Genomic DNA, 23845 nt, shown 5'->3' with positions numbered 1-23845 from the left:
AAATGAAATATTTCAAAATTAGTTGTCAGGAGCATCAAGGTTGCTGACTGTTATATAAAATTTACTTTTGTATTAGATATACTTTCCTTTGTCCTTTTTGATGCTTTGTATTATAATTCTATTGTTTGGAAGTAATATTGTTCCAGTGTCTATTTGTTAGTATTTTCCTGCTATGTTGTTCTCTTTTTAATCTTTTCTTTGTATCCTTTTTGCATCATTTTGTTTCAGGAGTGTCCCGTAATCCCAGAATTTCTGCCTTTATAGAAGAATTTAACCTTGACTTTTTACTGATGTGTTTGAATTCATTCCTGCAATGTTGGTCTATGTTTTGTCTCTAAAAAGCTGCCTGTTCGTCTCTTTTTTAATTAAAAAAAACTTTCTTGCCTTCTGTGGATTGATTGTTTTCTTCATGTTAATCTGTTCTTTTTTATTCTAATAGATTGAAAGTAATACCTCTCAATTCTATATTTTTCTGGTGATTACCATTAAAACTTTGATTTAGGGACTTCCCTGGTGATACAGTGGTTGAGACTCCACGCTCCCAATGCAGGGGGCCCAGGTTCGATCCCTGGTCCAGAAACTAGATCCCACATGCATACCACAACTATAAGGAGCCTGCCTGCCACAACTAAGAAGCTGGCAAACCACAACTAAGGAGCCCACCTCCCACAACTAAGACCCGACGCAACCAAGTAAATAAATAAGTAATAAAAAACTTTGATTTACACGTTGACAGTTATTTTCCCCTATTGATGTTGACTTAATTACATCTATATTCCTCATTTTCTCCTGTCCCATCTGAACAAGACATGAACATTTTTACTTTCCCTGCTATCACCACTTCTCATTTTGAGACCATCTGAGATAAACTTCAGGATTATTGTTAATTTTTCCCTACAGTCAATACCTATTTAGATATAACTCTACATTTTATGCTTTTCCTATCACTTTTTTTTGGTTCCCTGACCATCTCTTAGATTATACTGCATTTTGCTGAAGGATATTTTCTAGTAATTCTTTCACAGAAGGGACCTGAATAGTAAGCTTTCTGTGTCTGTCTATTAATCAGGTGTTGCTGCATTAATGCTATATAGCAATTAGCCCATGGTTCTGAGACTTATAATGACAAACATGTATTTTGCTTACTTGTGGGTCAGCTGGAGTTTGGCTGTTTCTGGATAGGCTTGGCTGGGCTTGGTTCCAACTGTAAGTCAGATTTGGATCTGCTCCATGTATCTCATTATGGGAGAGCAGCTCCTGGAGGCATACTCTTCTCATGGCAAATGAAAGGAGCCCGAGAGGCTAAGCCAAACCACATTCCAAGGTTTTGCTCACATATGATTGGCCAAAGCAAGTCATATGGTCAAATCCAAAGCCAATAGAGTGGGGGTATAAACCTCACCTTCTTTGCTGAGATGCACTTCAAGGTACCATAGCCAAGGGAGGGAGTAAAGAACTGAGAACAACAATCCAACTTACCATGACATAACTGGAATTTTTCCCCCTGATACTTGAATGATAGTTTGGTTGGGTATAGAATTTTCTGTTCCCCTCTCCTCTTCCCATTCCTCCTCCTTCTTCTTCTCCTCATTTTCCCCCTTTTCCTCCCTCTGTCCTCTTTTTCTTCTTCATAAAACATATCCTCTCTTATACCTAGAAGATTTTACTTGTAAGTGCACAGCAGGCTCTTGCACTGCACACTTTCCTGATGTGGAAAGTCCCCTCGGGCTCACTTTTCTTTTTAATGTATACTTTATCCCAGGAAGGGCCTGGAATTCTTTGTCAGCTGAAAGATGCATTCGTGTACTTGTTAAACATTGGTTGAGTGCTATATGCCAGGTGCTCAGGTGAGAAGCTGGGCATCTGAAGATCATTTGTAGAGGTCCTGCCTGGCAGGAACTTTTCATCCAGTAGAGTGAGACCTTTGTGTAGGATTATGGTACTTACAAAATATACAATATGATGTCATTTCTGCTTACTGAAGTGGGGAGATGGATGGACTGGTTGGGAGAGAGTTTATAGTGGCTATGAGTCTGAACTGAATCTTGAAAAGTGAGCAGGCTTTTTCTGAGCAGTGGAAAGGGAGGCTGTGAAGGAGACGGTGGCTCTAGACCCCATTCCAGGCAGTGAGGCAGTGAGTCTCCAGAAAGTGCTGAACAGGGGAGATATGCAGCTGCATGTGGTTTGGGGTTTCAGAAAGACCCATCTGGTAGCTGTGAGGAGGAGGGATTGGATGGGGCAGGTCAGATGAAGAGCAGTGTCAAGAGGCTGTTTGGAGTCCTGGAAGTTGGTCAAGAAACTAGTGCCCATGAGGGTCTTCCTGAGTTGGAACCTCTGTACGCACTCATGTACATGCATACACACAGACACTTGCGCACACTCACGTACACTCACACACTGCCAGATGCAGAAGCTGCTGGACCAAAGTCACTGCTCAAGCTGGTGCCAGGTCGCAGTTACCATGGAAGGAGAGTCCACGGAAACAACAGCTCCTGAGAGCCAGTTTCCTTAAAAAACCATCCCTTCTCGGAGCCCTTGGGGACAGGAACAGGGCTGAGCCTGAGAGGGGGAGTAGACCCTCAAGGGAATATAATTGCCTATGTCATTCGGCTGCAAAGTGGGCAAAGTAGGCTTCAGCACAGTTAAATAATCATCTGACAGTTCAAGATGAAGTGATCAGTGTGTTTGGGGGAGGGTGGGGGGAAATATACATCCAAATAACACTTTCTATTGTGCATCAGAGGAGGCGAGAAAGAGAAGGAGTGTGTTTTGTCTATTCCTAACATGTGTGCTATTAGTAAAGTTTTTATAGTCTTGGCAAAAGTTTGCTAGGAAATCAGGGCATATGATTATTTCAGGGACCCATTTGAATCCAAATAAGTGAGTTTAGAAGTATTTGGCAGTCTGTTATTTTTGTTCAGTGAAGCCACACATGTCCATTTACCAGTGAGACCTAATTCCAGGGCCTGGTTTTGGGCGTCCAGGTTTCCTTCTCAGTGACTGGAGGTCCCTGGCATGGGGCCTCCTCGTTAAAATCTGGGTCCAGGATAGGAGTGTTCTACATTTTGGAAATGGTTTTATCCAGTATCTAGTTAATGCTAACTATAATTGGATTTAATTTCCAACAAAACTCAACTGAAACCCCCTTTCACTTTCATACTAGTTTCTTGCAGAAGAGTTACAATTAAGTTACCCACAGTATTGTCGATTTTATTTTGGGTTGAAATGTCTCATGTTTGACTTTGGCACGGAAACAATTTCTTTTGGAGAGGGTCATAAAATATCCTTTCAGCTCTTCTCTTGTAATAGAAAAGTAGAAAAAAAGTATCTTCACTTTTGTCTATTTTACCCAACAAGGACTTATTGAGTCCATGTCACAGAGCTTAAAACTGTTAGGTGTCGTGTGGGATGGGGTCTGTTTACTAAATACAAGCCAAAATGCTTCGTTTTTCTAGAGGCCACTATTCTAGCAGCCTTGATTATCTGGAACACAGCCAATAACAAGAATGTAGTAAAAACAGCCACCGAACTGCCAAAATATTATCAAAACACCAAGTACCCAAGCTCTGGTTCATAACACACACGTATGTTAGTTGCCCCTGCCCAGTCAGTTTTATTCTTCATTTAGAAACAATAGAAACAGTCTTGGCTAGATGACTTCCTTGACCTTCAGCAAATTAGAACTAAGGATTGAAATGAGGAGCCTTCCAAAAGTAGGTACCCGGAAGTCAGAGTGACAACTGACAGGCTGACAGTAAGGCAGGAGAGAGGGGAGCTACAAAAGCAGGTAGAAGCAGATGGCAGGTAGGTGCACTTGCTGAGCTGGACCACGGGCAGGAGACATAGTACAGCAAGGGGTGGAGGGCACCAGGAAGAATTCAGATTTTGATCCATTTCGGGACTGTACAACACATTGAGAAAAACGTTCATCCCATATGATTAAAATAAAGGCAACTTTGGGACTTCCCTGGTAGTCTAGTGGTTAAGACTCCACGCTTTCACAGCAGGGGGCATGGGTTCGATCCCTGGTGGGGGAACTAGGATCCTGCCTGCGGCACGGTGTGGCCTAAATAAATAAATAAATAATATAAATAAAATAAAAGCAACTTTGAAACTTTGGATTAAAGGAAGATTCGCTCTTGTGAGACTTTATCTCAGGCTACCACTGAGAAACCTGTAGCCTTGTAGCAGAGGTACCCCATCACCATGGTCCAGGCAGCTGGCAAGTCCCTGAGGGTTTGCTTCTGTCTGGGTAGCTGTGGAAGCTGAGTGCAGAGCCCTGCACAGAGTGGGCGGCAAACATACCTGTTAGCTCTTCTGGTTCCAAAACAGGATGGAGTATACTCACTCTCCTCTGTTCCCCTCTCCCCCAAAGTATAACCAAATACCCTGGAAATTATTGAAAAGACAATTATAAAAGGACTCAGAGCTGCAAAGGAGGAGGAGGATGGGTTAGGGACCTCAGGACTTGAGAACCAACTATGCGGTGAGTTCCTTGGGTTTTCATTTTATCTCTTAGACTGTGTGCAGGAGAGGTCTGCAACCTGGAACTGCCAACACAAATAGGCAACAAACAGACAAACAAGAAAAGCCTGCTGTCTCTGGCCACATGTCTAAGGAAGGAAGTCCAACAGAGATCTAGTGGGGACCCCCAGCCTCAACTCTACAACCACAGCCCCTGCAGGAGGTCTGATCTGTTTACAGCAGAAGCAGCAAAGCCTTGGCCATTCCAACCCCTGATCACAAGCTGACCAAGTGGGTGATCTCATACACTCACAGCTGCAACAATGAAGCCCTGTGTCTTCCTGTGCTCTACCCAGAAACATAAGGAGACCTAGGCCCGATGGCTTCTGCCCCTTCCTCCCTAGATGGTCACCCACAGACAGTAAACAACCCAGAGAGGCAGTTCTGCCCCTGCAGAAAACATCACCATAGGTTGAGCAGGAGAATTAGCAGCACCAGAAGAATAAAATTGACCAGATAGCACTGTAAGTGCTCAAAAAACTAAATTGTCATTGGAACGAAAGCCCAAAAAAGGTAGCACCAAACCTGTACTCTAAAACTAAACAGAGCAACTGCCTACGAAAATAGAAGACTTAAATAGGTCAATATCAAATGATTAAAATTTCCAGGATACAGGGGGAAAAAAAACCTTCATCATACTAGGAAAACCACAATTTGAATGAAAAAAGGTAATTTTAACTGGTGCAGTTCCAAGATGACTCAAATGTTGGAATTATTGGATAAGGATTTTAAAGCAGCCATCATAGAAATGCTTCGACAATCAACGACAAATCAAATTCTCCTGAAACAAAAGAAAGAACAGAAAATTTCAGCAAAGAAATAAATTATAAAAAAGAAGTAAATGAAAATGATAGAATTGAAAAATACAACAACCAAAATAAAAAACTTACTGGATGGACTTAATAGTAGAGTGGAGATGACAGAGGATAGAAGCAGTGAACTTGAAGAGAGATCAATAGAATTTAGTTAGTCTGAACAACAGAGAGATAATAGGCTGAAAAAACATTGGAGAGTCTCAGGGATCTTTGGGACAATAATAAAATAAGGTTGAACAGTTCTGACATTAAAGTTCTAGAGAGTAAAGTCTGAAAATGTATCAGAAGAGATAATAGCCGAAAACTCCCCAAACTGCAAAAGATATAAGTCTACAGATTCATGAAGAGGAGCAAATCCCAAATAGGAAAAGCTCAAAGAAATCCACACCAAGACACATCATAGTCAAACTTGTAAAAACTAAAGACAGAGAAATATTCTTAAAAACAGCCAGAGAAAAATGACACATTACCTATAAAGGAACACTGACTTGAATGATGGTGGATTTCTCTTCTGAAACCATGGAGGTCAGAAGGAAGTAGCACAGTATTTTTCAAGTGCTGCAAGGAAAGAACCATTAGCCCCAAATCACATAGTCAGTGAAGCTATCCTTCAGAGTTGAAGGAGAAAAACATTCTCAGATGAAGATAATTTGTTGCTAGCACACTTATCCTTAGAGTGCCTAAGACATGGATATATATACACTGCCAAATGTAAAATAGATAGCTAGTGGGAATCAGCCACATAGCACAGGGAGACAGCTCCGTGCTTTGTGACCACCTAGAGGGGTGGGATAGGGAGGGTGGGAGGGAGATGCAAGAGGGAGGAGATATGGGGCTATACGTATAGCTGATTCACTTTGTTATAAAGCAGAAACTAACACACCATTGTAAAGCAATTATACTCCAATAAAGATGTTTAAAAAAAAAAAGTCATCCTATCCAGGATATATCCCAGATCAGTTAAATCATGACCTCTGTGGGTAGAACCCAGGCATCAGTATTTTTTCAAAATGAAAATTTAAGCTAACTATTTTTTAAAAACCACAACAATAAATTCCAGTGTCTATATAATTAAAAAAACCAACAACAGAAAAAGAATGCCTAAGAAAGCTTTCCAGACAGAAGGAAAATAATAGAAAAAAGGCTAGAACCATCAGAAAGGAAAGAGCAATGGAATGGATAAAAAGAAATAAACATAATAGGCTATCCTTCATCCTTCATCTCATGAGTTTCTTTAATCACATTTTATGGTTTCATAGTCGAAGAAAAAGTTATCACACTGTTTGATGTGTTCAATATTTGTAGAGGGAATACTTTAAAGGTGATTATATTTATTAAATTGAGGTAATAAAGGGACCTAAATGAAAGTGAGATTTCTATACTTCTCTTGAAATGGTAAAGAATCAACATCAATAGGCAGTGATAAATTATATGCATGTATAATAATACCCAGAGCAACCACTAAGGAATCTATATAAAGAAATACTTTCAAAAACGTTATAATTTAATAAAAATGAAGCATCAAAAATGTTCAAGTAATGCAGAAGAAGCCAAGAAAAAACAAACAGGGGGCTTCCCTGGTGGCGCAGTGGTTGAGAGTCCGCCTGCCGATTCAGGGGATGCGGGTTCGTGCCCCGGTTCGGGGAGATCCCACATGCTGCGGAGCGGCTGGGCCCGTGAGCCATGGCCGCTGAGCCTGTGCGTCCGGAGCCTGTGCTCTGCAACGGGAGAGGCCACAACAGTGAGAGGCCCGCGTACCGCAAAAAAAAAAAAAAAAAAAAAAAAAAGAAAGAAAGAAAAAACAAACAGGAACAAGAAATAGAGGGAACAAAACAGAAAACAAATAACAGATTTCTTGGATTTTCTACATAGACTATCATGTCATCTCAAATAGGGACAGTTTTATTTCTTACTTTCTGATCTGTATGACTTTTACTTCCTTTTCTTGCATTATTGCACTGGCTGAAACTTCAGTACCATGTTGAGTAAGAGTGATGAGAGCAGATATCCTTGTCTTGTTCCTGGTCTTAACATCTGAAAGCAGTCTTTCATCTTTAAGTATAGTGTTAAATGTAGCTTGTTTTGTTGTTGCTGTTAAACATTAGCTGTAAGTTTTTTGTAGATGTTTTTTATTAAATTGAGGAAGTACTTCTCTATTTCTAGTTTTCTCAGTTTTCATCACGAATGGTGCTCAATTTTGTCAAATGCTTTTTATTCATGTATTGATATAATCATATGATTTTTCACTTGATATATTGACATGATGGATTACACTGATTAATCTTCAAATATTAAAAAGCCTCAAATTCCTGGAATAACCCCACTTGGTTATGGTGTATAACTCTTTTTACATATTCTGCATTATGATTACAAATATTTATTTTATATTTTTTTGAAATCTTTATTGGAGTATAATTGCTTTACAATGGTATGTTAGTTTCTGCTTTATAACAAAGTGAATCAGCTATACATATACATAAATCCCCATATCTCCTCCCTCTTGTGTCTCCCTCCCACCCTCCCTATCCCACCCCTCTAGGTGGTCACAAAGCACCGAGCTGATCTCCCTGTGCCATGTGGCTGCTTCCAACTAGCTATCTATTTTACATTTGGTAGTGTATATATGTCCATGCCACTCTCTCACTTCGTCCCAGCTAACCCTTCCCCCTCCCCGTGTCCTCAAGTCCATTCCCTACGTCTGCATCTTTATTCCTGTCCTGCCCCTAGGTTCTTCAGAACCATTTTTTTTCTTTTTTTTTTTTTAGACTCCATATATGTGTGTTAGCATATGGTTTGTTTTTCTCTTTCTGACTTACTTCACTCTGTATGACAGACTCTAGGTCCATCCACCTCACTACAAATAGCTCAATTTCGTTTCTTTTTATGGCTGAGTAATATTCCATTGTATATATGTGCCACATCTTCTTTATCCATTCATCTGTTGATGGACACTTAGGTTGCTTCCATGTCCTGGCTATTGTAAATAGAGCTGCAGTGAACATTGTGGTACAGGACTCTTTTTGAATTATGGTTTTCTCAGGGTATATGCCCAGTAGTGGGATTGCTGGGTCGTATGGTAGTTCTATTTTTAGTTTTTTCAGGAATGTTCATACTGTTCTACATAGTGGCTGTATCAATTTACATTCCCATCAACAGTGCAAGGGGGTTCCCTTTTCTCCATACCCTCTTCAGCATTTATTGTTTGTAGATTTTTTGATGATGCCCATTCTGACTGGTGTGAGGTGATACCTCATTGTACTTTTGATTTGCATTTATCTAGTGATTAGTGATGTTGAGCATCCTTTCACCTGTTTGTTGGCAATCTATATATCTTCTTTGGAGAAATGTCTGTTTAGGCCTTCTGCGCATTTTTGGATTGGGTTGTTTGTTTTTTTGATATTGAGCTGCATGAGCTACTTATAAATTTTGGAGAGTAATCCTTTGTCAGTTGCTTCATTGGCAAATATTTTCTTCCATTCTGAGGGCTGTCTTTTCGTCTTGTTTATGTTTTCCTTTGCTGGGCAAAAGCTTTTAAGTTTCATTAGATCCCATTTGTTTATTTTTGTTTTTATTTCCATTTTTCTAGGATGTGGGTCAAAAAGGATCTTGCTGTGATTTATGTCATAGAGTGTTCTGCCTATGTTTTCTTCTAAGAGTTTGATAGTGTCTGGCCTTACATTTAGGTCTTTAATCCATTTTGAGTTTATTTCTGTGTATGGTGTTAGGGAGTGTTCTAATTTCATTCTTTTCCATGTAGCTGTCCAGTTTTCCCAGCACCACTTATTGAAGAGGCTGTCTTTTCTCCATTGTATATTCTGATTGCAAATATTTATAAAGGATTTTTACATCTATTTTCATGAGTGATGTGAGCTTGTACTTTTCTTTTTTAAAAATACTCTCCTTGTTTTGGTATCAGGGCAATACTTGCTTTATAAAATAAATTGAGAAATGTTCTCTCTTATGTTCTGGAAGAGAATATATGAAATTGCTATTAAAACTTCTTTAAAGAAGCTTTTCTCCATTTATATAAAACCATGTAGGCTTGGAAATATCTTTTGGGGGAGCTCCTAAATTTGACTTCAATCTTCTTAATAGTTGTAGGACTATTCAAATTGTCTGTTTCATTTAGGGTAGATTGTGGTGGTTTGTGCTTTTCAATGAATTGGTCCATTTTGTTGCCAAATTTATGCATGCAGAGTTGTTTGTAGTTTTAACCTTATAGACTTTTGAAGTTAGCATATCTAGTGATGACTCTTCTTTCATTTGTAAAATTGGTAATTTGTATTTATTCTCTTTTTTCTTTGCTAGAATTGCTAAAGGTTGCCAATTTTATTGATCTTTTAAACAATCAGCTCAGTTTCACTGATTTTCTCAGTTGTTTTTCTCTTTTAATTTCATTGATTTCTGCTCTTATATTTACTATTTCTTTCTGCTTGCTTTGAATGTATTTTGCTCTTTTATTTCTTAGGTTCTTGAGGTGAAAGCTTGGATTGATTTGAGACATTTTTCTTCCTAATATATGTATTTAGTATTATAAATTTCCCTCTTTGCACTGCTTTACCTGTGGCTCACAAATTTTCATACGTTGTATTTTCATTTTCATTCAGTTGAATGAGTTTTTAAAAAGTCCTTTGGGACTTCCTCTTTGATCTGTAGATTATTTAGAAGTGTGTTGTTTAATTTCCAAGTGTTTTGAGATTTTCTTTATTGATTTATAGTTTCATCCCATTGTGGCTGGAGAACACACTGTATGATTACCATTCTTTCAAATTTGTTGAAGTGGCTCATTTATTGAAGTGAATTTGTTTTATGGCTCAGAATATGGTTTGTCTTGGCATATGTGGGCAATGGTAAAGAATGCGTATTCTGTTTTTGTTGGGTGGAGTGTTCTATAAATGTCAATTATATCTTATTTGTTGATAGCGTTTTCCTGTTATCTTTGCTGATTTTCTGAAGAGTTGTTCTATCAACTGTTAAGAGGAGGATGTGGAAGTCTCCAAAAATAATTGTAGATTGGTCTATTTCTCCTTTCATTTCTATCAATTTTTGTTTCACATATTTTATAGCTCTGTTGTATACACATTTATGATTGCTAAATCTTCTTGGTAGATTGATCCTTTTGTTATTATACAATGTATCTCTCTGCTTCTGGTAATTTTCTTTGCTTTGAATTCTATATTCTGATATTAATATAGCTATTCCTTCTCTCTTTCAATTGAAGTTTGAATAGGTACATATATACAAACTTCAATTGAAGTTTGTAATATATACATATATCTCCACTGCTTTTTTTTCAACCCTGCCTATATCATTATATTTTAAATGAGTTTCTTATGGACATCATATAATTAGGTCATGTTTTCTGATCCACTCTGTCAGTCTTTGCATTTTAATTGGTATAACCATTTACAGTTGATCCTTGAACAAATTGGGTTTGAACTGTGTGGGTCCACTTATATATGGATTTTTTTCCCCCAATAAATAAATACTATAATGCTAAATGATCCAAGGTTGGTTGAATCCACAGATGTGGAACGATAGATATGGAGGACTGACTGTAGAGTTATACACTGATTTTTGACTGCACAAGGGTCAGTGGCCCTAGCTCCTGCATTGTTCAAGGGTCAACTGTATATTTAATGTAATTATTGATTTGTTATGGCTTAAATCTGGCTTTCTTTTTTGGTTTTCTGTTTGTTCTTTCTGCATTTCTCTCTTTTCCCCTGCTTTTCTGTGGGTTATTTGAACAGTTTTTAGAATTTTATAACTATAGAGTTTTAACTTTAGAGTTTTTGAGTGTATCTGTGTGACATTTTAATGATTGCTCTAATAATACATTATATGTACATAACTTATTACAGTCATCATTTTACCAGTTCAAGTGAAGTGTAGAAATCTTATCTGCCTTATGTCTATTCACTCTCCCCACTTATATTAAATATTAAGTATTTGTCTTAAATATTTCTGCTAAATATTTAGAACCACATTAAACAGTGCCATATTTTTTGCTTCATATGTCAAACATAATTTAGAAAACTCATGAAGAGAAGGAAAAGCTATTATATTTACCCATATTTTTGTTTGCAAACTTTCTTCCTGATTTTCTAAGATTCCTTTTATCATTTCTTTTTTTATTTATAGAACTTCCTTTAGCCTTTCTTTTGTGGTAGGTCTTCTGGCTACAAATTCGTAGTTTTCTTTCATTCGAGAATGTCTTGATTTCCCCTTCATTTCTGATATTTTTGCTACATACAGGATTTTTCTGATATTTTTTCTGGATTCTAAGTTGACAGTTCTTTTCTTTCAGCACTTGAAGAATATTCCTCTTCCTCCTGGCCTCCATGGATTCTGATGAGAAATCTGCTGTCATCTGAATTGATTTTCATCTATAGGTAAGGTGTCACTTTTCCCTTACTGCTTCAAGGTTTTTAAAATTTTGTTTTAATTTTCAGAAGTTTGAATATTTTCAGAAGTTTGATAGCTATTTGCATGGTTTCTTTGGTTTTATTCTGTTTTGGGTTTGCTCAGTTTCCTGAATCTGTAGTTTATGAGTTTTGCCAAATTTAGGAAGTTTTCAGTTATTATTTCTTTGAACAGCTTGTGATCCCTGTCCCTTTTCTTCTCTCTTTCCAGAACTCTGATGACACGAAAGACATAACTTTTGTTACAGTCCCACAGATCCCCATGGCTCTGCTTATCTTTTTATTTTTATTCTAACTTTTCTCCATTAGTCAGACTGAGTAATTTCTATTGTTCTACTTTACAGCTCACTGATTGTTTTCTTCTGTCTCCTTCATTCTGCTGTTGAGCTCATCCACGGAGCTTTTAATTTCAGTTACTGTATTTTTCAGTTCTAAAATTTCTATTTGATTTTTTTTATATCTTCTCTTTCTTTGCTGACACTTTCAACTTATTTGCTGAGTGTTTTTATTTTTTCATGAGTTTAAAGTGTGTTTATAATGGCTTGCTGAAGCATTTTTTTATGATGGCTATTGTAAAATCTTTGTCTGGTAATTCTAACATCTCTGTTACTTCAATGTTGGTATCTACAGATACCTCCCTGGCAGAGAGGGGTAGGAGTGGCTCATTACTACTCGTCATGTGGCCTCAAAGGACATCATCAGTGGGGGAGGGGAGGCATTGGCTTCGTTACTGCTGGGCTCTGGTGAAAATCGTGACCTTCCACTCTCCGTTGAGACTGCTCCAGCAGGGAAGAAATAGAAACTTCCCAGGTGTTTTCCATTAACACCATGTGGTGGTGGAGGGTGCTCCTTATTGCTTGGTGTGGGTGAATGCCTCAGCTCTATACTCAACCTTATCTGACACCACACTGACAGGGAGTTGGGGCACCTTAAACTTGCTGAAGATGGAAGTCTAGGCTCTCCATTTGGCTTCGGCTTCTGCTTGGTAGGAGTGCAGTCGTAGTTTTTTCTATGGTGTTTGATTGGAGTAGGATGTTTACCATCTAAAAGTTTTCTGTCTTGCTAGAATGTCCCTTCCTTCTCCTGTCCTTTGGTTAGAGAGAGCAGGCTTTGGCTGGGGCTATTTTTGTCTGTAGTCGTTGGTGTTTTCAGTTTGCTTGGCTTCTTCAGCTCCAAGTCTGGGATATATGAGGCAAAAAGTTGATTCAGAGAATGCATTACTGTTTTGTTACTTGGGTTCTGAGTTCCCTAGTTTGTTTGCCTTCCCCCCACCTTTCAGAGTCTCTCTTTCTCTCTATATATATTATACTAAATGTCCAGGGTTTTTAGTTGGACTTAGCAGAAGGAAAAGGAAGACGTACATGGACTTCACCTTCCTGTAAGCTGAAATTCTGGCATTACATTTTTAACTATAAGAAATGTTCTCATTTTAACTAACTTGTGATCGGTTTCAGCCTGGTGGATTATTAATTTTTAAATGTGATCAAAATCCAAATAAAATAAAAGCATCACTAAAGGGGCTGTATTGAATATACCACCTACTAATTATACTGATTTTTTGAACAGTGACTAGCTTCTGTGAGCAAATCTTGTAATTGGAACCCTCACTGTAGCTTTCTTCTCAGAAATCTGTCTCAGAAATCTTATTAGTTATCTATTTTATATATAGTAGTGTGTATATGTTAATCCCAACCTCCCAATTTATCCCCTTCCCTTCCCCCCCGGTAACCGTAAGTTTATTTTCTACATCTGTGACTCTATTTCTGTTTTGTAAATAAGTTCATTTGTACCTTTTTTTTGAGGATCTATGATTCTCTCCGAACTCCATGTAGAACAAAGTGGATTATGGGTAAATGTTTACTGATAGGCCAGGTAAAAATCACCTTGGGATCAAAGCATGAAACACTCTATCACTGTCCATTCGGAGGGAAATGGACACTTCATAGTTTTCAGTATTTATGTTTCCTCCACATCTCTTCCTTTTTAAAACCTTCACCGGAATTTTCCGCCCTTGCACGATTGGTCTGACTCCTTTAGCTATACATTGGGAACTTACTATGTGTTTAGCTAAGTGAACTCCTCCACGTGAATCTAGGTTAGACCATGTCCCCAGGCATGCCAGCCCCAGAATCAAACTTGTTCCAAGTTGGGGTTATTTTGACCCAGGGCCCTTCTAACCCATTTCAGATTCAGTATTTTCAGGGTTAGGAGGGAGCTTAGCCAGCCATGGGGAGAAGACAGAGGCAAAACACACCCTTTGCAGGGAGTGACGGGCTTTCCTCCACTGACTACTTTCTCAAATATTAATTCTCCCTCTTCTTTTTCCCTTATCTTCTATCCATCCCTGGGACTGATTAATAATAAAAACGAAAATAAACAATAACCAGTGTATTGGATATTTACAGTGTTTGAAGCAATGTAATGCATATTTAATATTCTCAACAACTCTAGAAGTAGGTTTTAGTCTTTTCATTTAACAGATGGGGAAACTGAGGCCCAAAGTGCCTAGGGAACTTGCCCAAGCTTGCAGCGCGGGAGCCTCTGACTCCTGAGCCTGAATTATGGAGCGTCTCTCTTGTGAAGCCTTAAAGGTTCAAAGATCATTTGCTTCTGCAAAATGGAGTGGAGGGTCTCCCTCTTCTTCCTCCCCACCCAGATATATGGGACTGTTACGGGACCACGTCTGTGAAAAATGCTCCATCATAAGTGTTAGAGTCGATGAATTTTCACACACTGAATACGCGCATGTGACCACCACCAAGATCAAGACACGGAACGTGACCAGCTCTCCCGATGCAGGGTGACCACTGCTCTGACTGCCATCAACATAGATTAGCTTTGCCTGTTGTAGAACTCCTTACAATGGGATCAGTGTGCCCTCTTTTTGTCTGGTTACTTCTGCTCAGAATCTGTAAAACCCAGTGGTGTGCTGGTAAATTGGCTTTCAAAAACTAATTTATTTATTATTATAAATAAAAGAAAAAAGAAGGAAAGGAATAAAAGAAAAAAGAATAAAAAATTTTTTTAAAAAGCAATGCAATAAAAAGAAAGAAAGAAAGAAAAAGTTCCTGTTTGTAGTGTTTGCCTATTTCAGTGCTGTGAATGCTCCCACCTTGGTGGATTTCAAGCCACCAATGATTTAACAATCAGTTTGCAAGATTCCAGAATATTCCACAGTCAGCTCTTACGAGCTGGTGCAAGTCAAACCCACCATGTTATAGGAGTCATTCACATGGTGGTGTACAGTTTATCATTCTTTCTCTTTGCTGTTTAGTATTACTGTGTGAACACACGTGGGGCCTTTTCATTATGGCTTTTTGGCAAAAGTCACTGGTTTTCGGAAAGAGCCTCTTTGGTGGATTCATTGCTGCCGGATGAATCCGGTCCTGTCTCCACCGTGCCGGCACCTTTCCTGGCCACCGGCTTCGGCTTCAGCTCTCCAGACGGGAAGCACCGTACCTGCCCCACAGGCTTGTCAGCACTCTTGGCACTCGGTAGGCGCTCAATAAATCTTCCCTCCATCCCTTTCTATCTATTTTTCATCCCAGGGAGGGTGACTGCACCTCAGATGAAGCCATGTGGAGATGTAGGGCTCAACACCCCTGCATGGATCTCTGGGGTGTTTTGCTCTGCCACCCAGAGCACCTGCAGAATTTCTCAGCTTTATTTCCATGTGGTATCTTTTTTTTTTTAATTAAAAAAAATCTATATTAGAGTATAGTTGATTTACGTTGTGTCAGCTTCAGGTGTACAGCAAAGCGAATGTATACATATACATATAGCTAATCTTTTTCAAATTCTTTTCTCATTTAGGTTATTACAGAATATTGAGTAGAGTTCCCTGTGCTATATAGTGGGTCCTTGTTGGTTATCTATTTTATATATAGTAGTGTGCACACGTTAATGCCAAACTCCCAATTTATCTCTCCCCCTCACCTTTCCCCTTTGGTAGCCATAAATCTGTTCCCTTAATCTGTGAGTCTGTTTCTGTTTTGTAAGTAAGTTCATCTGTATCATTTTTTTAGATTTCCATGTGGTCTCTTTGAAGAGAAGGAAAAGAAGGAAGAAGGGAGGGGAGGAAAGAAAAGGAGGGAGGAGGGAAAGTAGGAAGGAAGAAAGGGAAAGAAAGAGGGAAGGAGAGAAAGCAGCTGTCAGACTTGTCTGCGGGCCTGGCCTGAAAGAAGACTTTTCTGTTACCAATAGATCACTTGCTCCAGCTGCTGTGACGGGCCCAGGAAACCTGTTCACACATGAAAGTGATGTTTGCTTTGTTCAGTGCTGCCTTCTTGCCTCTAAATAGATCATCACAACCCAGGCATCCTCCGGAGAGATACCATCTGCAGGGGAACATGAAAAGGAAACCCTGGGAAAGGCAGTCAAAAGAGTGACACAAATGTGACAAATGAAGGTCACAGAGTGACAATCTGTGAATAGGCACATTTTTCTGGGTCAAGGGGAAGGGAAGACTTGACTGTGGAGGGGAAGCTGGGCCTTTTCCAAGGCCAAGTGCCGGGGGGGGTCTCTGCAGCGCCAGGAGAGCCGCTGACTCTGAGCTCGCTGCTCACCAGGGCCAGGTCCACTGCCCTGAGGTCCTGGGGAAGGAACCTCTTCCAGGCAGTTGGCACCAGCGTCCTTTCTGTCTGAAGCAGGCAGGAAAGTCATCTCCCGGCTCCTCATCAACTGGAAAAACACACCGGTTGCGGCCAAGTGAAACAAAATGCCCCTTCCTGCCTGGGAGTTCAACCCGCATCCCTCTGACAGCTGGCCGTGACGGAGGACCGCATCTCCTTCCAAACCCAGAACTGTTGTCTTTGGATCTCCCTCCAGCACCCCAATTCCAGGACTTGGGGCCTCCCAATGAAAGCGGCTGGTTACCGTGACCTCTTGAATCAATTCCTTGTGTCTCAAGAGCAAAGACCATGTTCAGGTCCCCAGCTGGAGCCCCGCTTCTTGGCCGTCTGTTCGTCGTTCATGCCACTGCTGCTTCCCTGGGGATTTGGGGAGGGTAATCTAGAAGAGGCAGCAGGGTATAAGGAACAGAAACAGTAATAATCCTGGAACGAGCTGGATCTAATTTTAAATCTGGGCTCTGCAATGTGCTGGTTGGGTGACCTGGGCAAATGCTAGCTCCCCTGGGTCAGGCCCGGTATAATTTCTTCAAGAGCCCTGCAGGTTCAGGATTTCAACCTACTTTCCATGGGGGGAGGTGGAAGGACTGCCAAGATCATCTGGCCAAGGTGAGACAGAGCAGGATTTGAACCTGGGCTGGTCTGGCCCCAGGGTCACCCTCTGTCCCCTACTCCACACTCCCTGCCACAGGCTGGGAACGCATCTGGGCCACTGGCGTTCCCATAGGTCTCATAACTCTTCTTGTGGGTGAGGGTGAGGGGGGGCTGAGGAACGCTTCCCACCCAGAGGAGCACGCATACTCCTTCTGTTCACGGTGTGGCATGTTTACTTCACCCTTCTTTTACAGTTAGATACCAAGATTGCTCCCAAGTTTTACTATCATAAATGAGACTGTGTAAAACATTTGGGCGTCATAAGTCTTTTCTACGTCTGTATTTCCTTATGAGCCATACCTAAAAGCTGAATTACTAGGTCACAGGGTATGAAAAACTTCGGGCTTTAGTACCTGATGTCAAATTGCTCTCAATAAGGGTTTTGGTGGTTTACACTCCCCTCACTCAGAGACTTTTTCCTTGTTACTGGAGGCTCTTTCTGAGTTAAGGTCAAGGCTGGTGTTTTGATATTTCGTTAATACCGAAAATACCCAGTGTGTGTGTGTGTGCGTGTGTGCGTGCGTGTGTGCGTGTGCGTGTGTGTGCGCGTGTGTGTGTTTGGGGGAGGAAGGGCTGCAAAATCATTGTCTATTAAAAAAGTAAGTCCTCAATGTCACCCCTTCTGTCTTCCTGACCTGTTATTTAAATCCCTTAGTATACCGGCAATGCACAGAGAATATAAGGAAATTAAAAAAAAAAAAAAAGAATCTTATCTAGGATGGTGGGTTATGGGAGGTTTTCTCTTTCAGTCAAAATGTTTTTATAATGAAAATGGGAGGAGAGAGGAGTCTCATCCTTAACCAGAATGTGAACCCAGCTCTCTTAGACGTTAGGCATATCAGGATAGACTATGCCTGTCGTTAGACATTTTAGGTGGAACGTGTAGAAGGAACGCCCTTTGTCCCACTTGGAATCCAAAGTCCAAACCTGGTCCGCCTGTCCTCTGGCACAGGCGGAGGGTGATTTATTTGCTCTAGCCCTCTGCCTTGAGCAGGTGCCTCTCAGCTGTCATGCCTCAGAGTGGCATGGCCTGGAGCCAGCCCTCTGGAGCCGACCTGGGATTTACCCGAGAGGAAAGAGCAGGGCTCTCAGGCTGCTCAGGTGGGCTCCCCGAGAAGCACCATTGATCCAGCTCTGGCTGACCCTGCTGACTAGATGGGGGAAACAGCGGCGGCGTCTTTGAATGGAAAGATGAAGGACGACCGGTGAGGTCCTGTTACTCAAAGCCCTAGGGACAGGAGGCAATGGATTCCACCTGATCACCTTCAGATTCTGCGTTGCATTTATGCCATTACAAGGGGAGGGCGTCTACCATCTTCCACTTACTTCTTGTCTCCTCGGTTACTGGGAATGGTGATGCCAGAAGTCGACTCGGGAGGAGGGGTCCTGAGACAGGGGCCCAGAGGCAAGCCCCTTCTGGTGTTTGGGCCCGCACTCTATCTAACATGGGATCTGTGCACAGAGGACTTTCATGGTGTCCTAGTTTTCCTTTTAAAATCAATTTTATAGTAATAGAAATCTATTACTACTATACTATAATATATAACATTATATCCTATAATATGTAGTATATATTATATAATTATATATTATACTATATTTATTATACGTATGTATTATAATATATAATACTTATATATAAGTATATATAATACTTAAAATATACATAATGTAATATATTATATAGTATAATATATATATAAGTATATTATACTATATAATATATATAAAATACAATATCTTATATGTTATAGTATTATTAGTACAATACTATAATATACAACTAATATAATATAATAAGAGAAATAGCAATAGAAAAGAGTAAATGAGAATGAAAAGATCGTAATCTCTTCAATCAGAACAACACCATTAACATCTGTTACAGGTTGAATCATGTCCCCCACAAATTCATATATTGAAGTCCTGACCTCTAGTACTTCAGAATGTAACCCTATTTGGAGATAAAGTCTTTAAAGAGGTGATTAAGTTAAAATGAGACCCCTTAGGGTGAACCCTAATCCAATCCGACTGCTGTCCTTCTAAGAAGAGGAAATTTGGACACACCAAGAGGCACCAGCGTGCACGCACAGAGGGATGGCCGGGTGAGGACACAGCAAGAAGATGGTAGTCTGCAAGCCAAGGAGAGGAGCCTCGGAGGAAACCAGTCGTGCTTACTCCCTGATCTCCGAAGTCCAGCCTCCGGAAACTGTGAGGAATAGATGTCTGCTGTTTAAGCCACCCTGTCCATGGCATTTTGTTACGGTGGCCACAACATCCCTCTCCATCTCACACACAGTTTAATAAAATTGGAGGCATTCTGCACATACAGTTTTAGACCACGCACTTAACCTCACATTGTGGGCGTTTTCCAGTGTCCGCCGCTCCCTGTTCCCAGGAAGATAAGGTTCCATCCTTGGGTCTGGACGTTCGAGATCGTGCGCAGATGGCCCTTCTGCGTAGCCACGTGACTTGCTGGCTGTTTCCCAGACTTGCTCCGCCTCTTCTGCTCTTGCCAACCCCACCCTCCCTACAAGTGCTTTCGCCTACAAGTCATTCTAGGCCTAGATCATACCTAGAGCTGTTTCACCATGCAGCCTGCTGGCCACACGAGGGCAGGGCACAAATAAACCTACCTGTGTCCCTAGCACTTACCATGGTCCCTCTAACATATATTGTTTTCCACCAACCTCAGATGAGAATACCTTTTTAAAAGGGAGGATTGAGAATTATGGGCAGAATTAAATTACTCATGGGTCCCTGTCTCCTGTTTCCATGGATGTTAGAGAAAGGATATATATTATGAACAAGTTGGGTTTATAATATAAATAGGAATGCAAGCTTGGTTATGCATGAGGAACAAAATCAATGTAATTCACTGTACTAACAGAATGAAAGGTTAAATTAACCAGATCATTTCAACAGATGCGAAAAGCATTTAACAAAATCTGATACCCATTCATGATAAAAAGTCTCAGCAAACCAGGAACGGTAGGGAATTTCTTCAAAATGGTAAAAAGCATTTACAAAATTCCTACAGGCAGCATCAGACTTGGAGGTGAAAACCTGAATTAGTTCCTAGACCCACTTCTCCTCCGAGAAACCTTTCCTGACTCCTGACTAGGTCGAATGCCAGTTCCCTCCGGGCCACCCCCTCCTCCAAAGCAGTGATCACAATTGCAATTGAAAATGTTTGTGCCCCAGGGAGGTCCGTGTCTGTTTCCTGATCGAGGCACTAAGCTCTGTGTGTGAAAGCCTTCTGCTGGGTGCTGCCCCGTGTCGACGCGGGGCTGAATGAACCGCACAGTGAGGGATGGGCCGTCCGCTTGCACAGCGCTTCAGGTCTGGTGAGGGGGGAGGTTTCTCACAGAAGCACATTCGTACACATATAAACTCCACAGGAAAGACCAGTGCTTCTAGTTCATTCTGGGCCACTGCCCCATAGGGAATAGATGCTAGTGCTTTGTTCTTCTGACTTGCGAGAGTTTTAGGGCTGGAAGGGCTATGGAGGGTCAACCCCGACCCAGATGGTTAGAGGAGGTCACTAGGGTCACGATCTGAAGTGTGCGCACCAAATGCACCTTGAACCCTAGTTTGGAGCTGACGGTAGTGAAAACTGCGTAGGAATGAGGTCTGGGGGCTGCAGCCAGTTCCCATGTGGTGGCTCTTTGTAATCCTTGCCCCTGGGGAGACTAACACCTGCACACTTTGAAACGGCGGGAGGAGCATCGCAGCTCCCAGCATCCTGGGGCAAAACCCCTGCCCTGCAGGCTGCTGGCAGGCCTGCCTTTGCTCTGGTCATCAGAAGGCTGGCTTTGCTCTCTGGGGTCACCCGACCAGGAGGTAGGTCCTGGCCTAACCCTTTCTCCTGCCTGGAAGTGGACTTTCCCCTTCTTTCCAAGGACAGGTAGGCAGCTCCTTATGGATTAAGGCCTGCGGCGACAACTCCAGAATTCCTCCACCTGATGGCTGTTGGGAGGAGGAATGGCAGGTCTGGGAAGCTCTGCTGGCAAAGACTTTGTATGAGATTCCCAAGATAGCAGGGGTGGAGGGTCAAGGAGGAGAGCTGGGAGTGGCTGGGGAGAAGCCAAAGCCTGTGCACCCCAGCCTTTTGGAGACATGTGTCTCCCCCACTGGATAGGCTGGTTTCTGCACTGTTCCTCCTGAACTGTGTCTCATCCAACTGCTCCATATGGTCAAGGGAATGGAAGTGAGGAAAGAACAGGTGCATTTGATCCACCCAGCAATTGCGGATTTTCTAAAGGATACATAGTCCTCGTGTTTGTGGATTCAGCTGCCTCTTTCCTGAGCTCTGTAAAAGGATTATTATTTTGTTTAAAGGAACAATCGTGACTCTTATACAAATGGAAAAACACACCTCAAAGTTTGATTTAATTCATTAATTGGTGAGGAAACCGGTAAGATGTTACAACCAATCCAAAGGAGAAATGAAAATACCATCCATCGATAGGCAAGTGAGAATGCTGAAATGAATTCACAAATAGATGCAAAACTGATAATAACCACCACTGGATGGAGTTCATTTACGTGTATATAAACAAAAATGGTGTGCATTCCTACAATTTGCAGAGCTATAAAATAGGTTCAAGATGAGGACAAGCAGAGAGAGCCAGGAAGGGTACTCTAGATGGAACATGCAGTAATTTTTTCCACCCAATTTTAAAGCCTTCACAGATCTGGGCATGGATAGCAGCAGGAGACTTGGACATTTATTTCACCAAAACAAGGCAACTGAGGCAGGAGATGGGCTTCAGACAAATGATGACAAATTAAGGTACTAGACTCCCTGCCTGATATGTGCAGGTGAGGAAGAAGCAGAAGCTGGGAAGGAGAGAGGGAAATGGAATAAACAAACAAACAAACAAACAAAAAAGAGTCAAAAGAAAGCCTAAGAGAGGTGGGAGGGGAGCTCTGTTTGCTCATTCACTCCAACACTCATGTCCTCATCCTTCACTGGCAGGAGTACAAGCTCAGCCAGCTTCACATGACCCCCATCATGCAAATCTTAGTGGGAAAGACACAGTGAGGACGGGTTGAGTAATGGCCCCCCAACATTGTCCATGTCCTCAACTCCTGGAATATGTGACTTTTGCCATATATGTCAAAAGGGACTTGGCATGTGATTAAAAATTTTGAGATGGAGAGATTATTCTGGATGATCTGAATAGGCCTGATGTATCACAGGGGTCCTTATAAAAAAGAGGTAGGTGATCAGGATAGGAAAAGGCAAAGAAGTAGAGATTAGATGGATGCAGCTGCAAGCCAAGGGATGCTGGCAGCCTCTAGAAGCAGGAAGAGGCAAGAAAGGGATTCTCCTCTGGAGCCTCCAGAAGGAACTGTTAGGGAACAGTTGACCGAAACTGCCGCTTTGGCCAGGCATGATAATAACCACTTGCATGAGTTGTCTTACAACAGGATGTCCTGATGAGGAACATGGTGCAGCTGCTGAAAACTACCTGGGAGAATTTGGGAGGGGCCGAAAGGAGGGAGGAGATGCCAGCCCATAATATGTCCTGCCAACCTCCCAGAAACTATTACTCTGGAAACCATCTTGACTGAGAGATGTGCACACCACCAGGAAGGTCCTTGAATGGGACCAGATATGGGCACAAGCAAGATGATTGGCCAGAGACAACCTGGAAAGCTAACGCCACCACCATAAACCCTGAGACTGTGATCCACGTGGCAGAGCAGTTCCGGGTGCTCTCCACCCGGGTCTCCCTTCCCAATAAAGTCTTTTGCTTTGTTAGTACGTGTGTCTCCTCAGACAATTCATTTCTGAGTATTAGACAGGAGCCCACTCTCAGGCCCTGGAAGGGGTCCCCCTTCTGGTAAGAGAACCAGCCCTTCCAACACCTTGATTATAGCCCTGAAAGACCCGTTTTGGATTTCTGACCTCTAGAACTGTAAGAGAATAAATCTGTGTTGTTTTAAGCCCTTAAATTTATAGTAATTTGTTCCAACAGCAGCAGGAAACTAATTCACACTCTGAACAATTGCACTGTAGCATGATTGCAATGCAGAGTGTTTTGATGGGGAAACTGAGAGTCAGGGGGGCCAATGACAGGTGTCCTGGAGGAAGAGGTTTCCTGCTGAGACCTGGGGGCTTTGGAGGAAGTGGCTCACAGAGTGTCAGGCTTCTGGTGCTTCTGCGGGTACGGGAATGGCGTCGCGCAGTGGACAAGATGAGGGAGGAATCCCGCAGGGGCCCTGTAGCAATGCTTTCTTACATATCACTCAGGGGTAGAGGGAGGCTGGTGGCAGGAGCCATTGAGGTGTGCTTGTGGTGTTTGTAAGGGGAGGTGCAGGCCTGAACCCGTGATGGGGTGACAGTGCAAAGGAGACGAATTCCTCCCAGGATGGAGCAGAGAGAGCTGTGAAGGCCAGGTTTTGAATCTGGTCACTCAGGATAGGCTCCCTGCCCCAGAGCAGGAGCAAACCAACTATGCCTAAAAGAGGGTGTTTTCCAGCCTCGTTACATGCATTTTGAAACCCCAGTACACGTGAATTCTCATCAGCCCAGAGAATTAAGCTAGCTTCACTCATTTGGAGAGAACCAGTCTGCTGCCTGCCCTACGCAAGCACTTTCTAAGCTCTTGTTATGCACCAGGGAGTCCTGGGACCTCAAAGATGTATAACCACCGAGACGCAGCCAACAAGAAGCCGGCCGTCTTGTATGTGAGCGTGTGTTACAGGAAAGAGGAACACGAAAGGTATGGGCCCAAGGCACAAGCAAGGGAGCTGTCACACACTTCTAGACGTGACAGCTCTTCTGCAGATGTTA

At 41.7% G+C, this 23845-nt stretch overlaps 1 long non-coding RNA gene across 1 annotated transcript; it reads left to right on the top strand.

Moving 5' to 3' along the window:
* The first annotated feature begins 16467 nt into the window (after positions 1-16467).
* On the top strand, positions 16468-22813 carry LOC137205582 (uncharacterized). The gene is made up of 2 exons (XR_010934214.1): positions 16468-16998; positions 22477-22813. It is a non-coding gene; the product is annotated as an uncharacterized lncRNA (long non-coding RNA).
* Positions 22814-23845: the final 1032 nt, after the last annotated feature.

This window comes from Pseudorca crassidens, chromosome 14 (assembly GCF_039906515.1).
Source record: "Pseudorca crassidens isolate mPseCra1 chromosome 14, mPseCra1.hap1, whole genome shotgun sequence".
Classification (NCBI taxonomy): Eukaryota; Metazoa; Chordata; class Mammalia; order Artiodactyla; family Delphinidae; genus Pseudorca; species Pseudorca crassidens.
The sequence above is the reverse complement of the archived record's forward strand: the minus strand, read 5'-3'. Positions and strand labels throughout refer to the sequence as shown.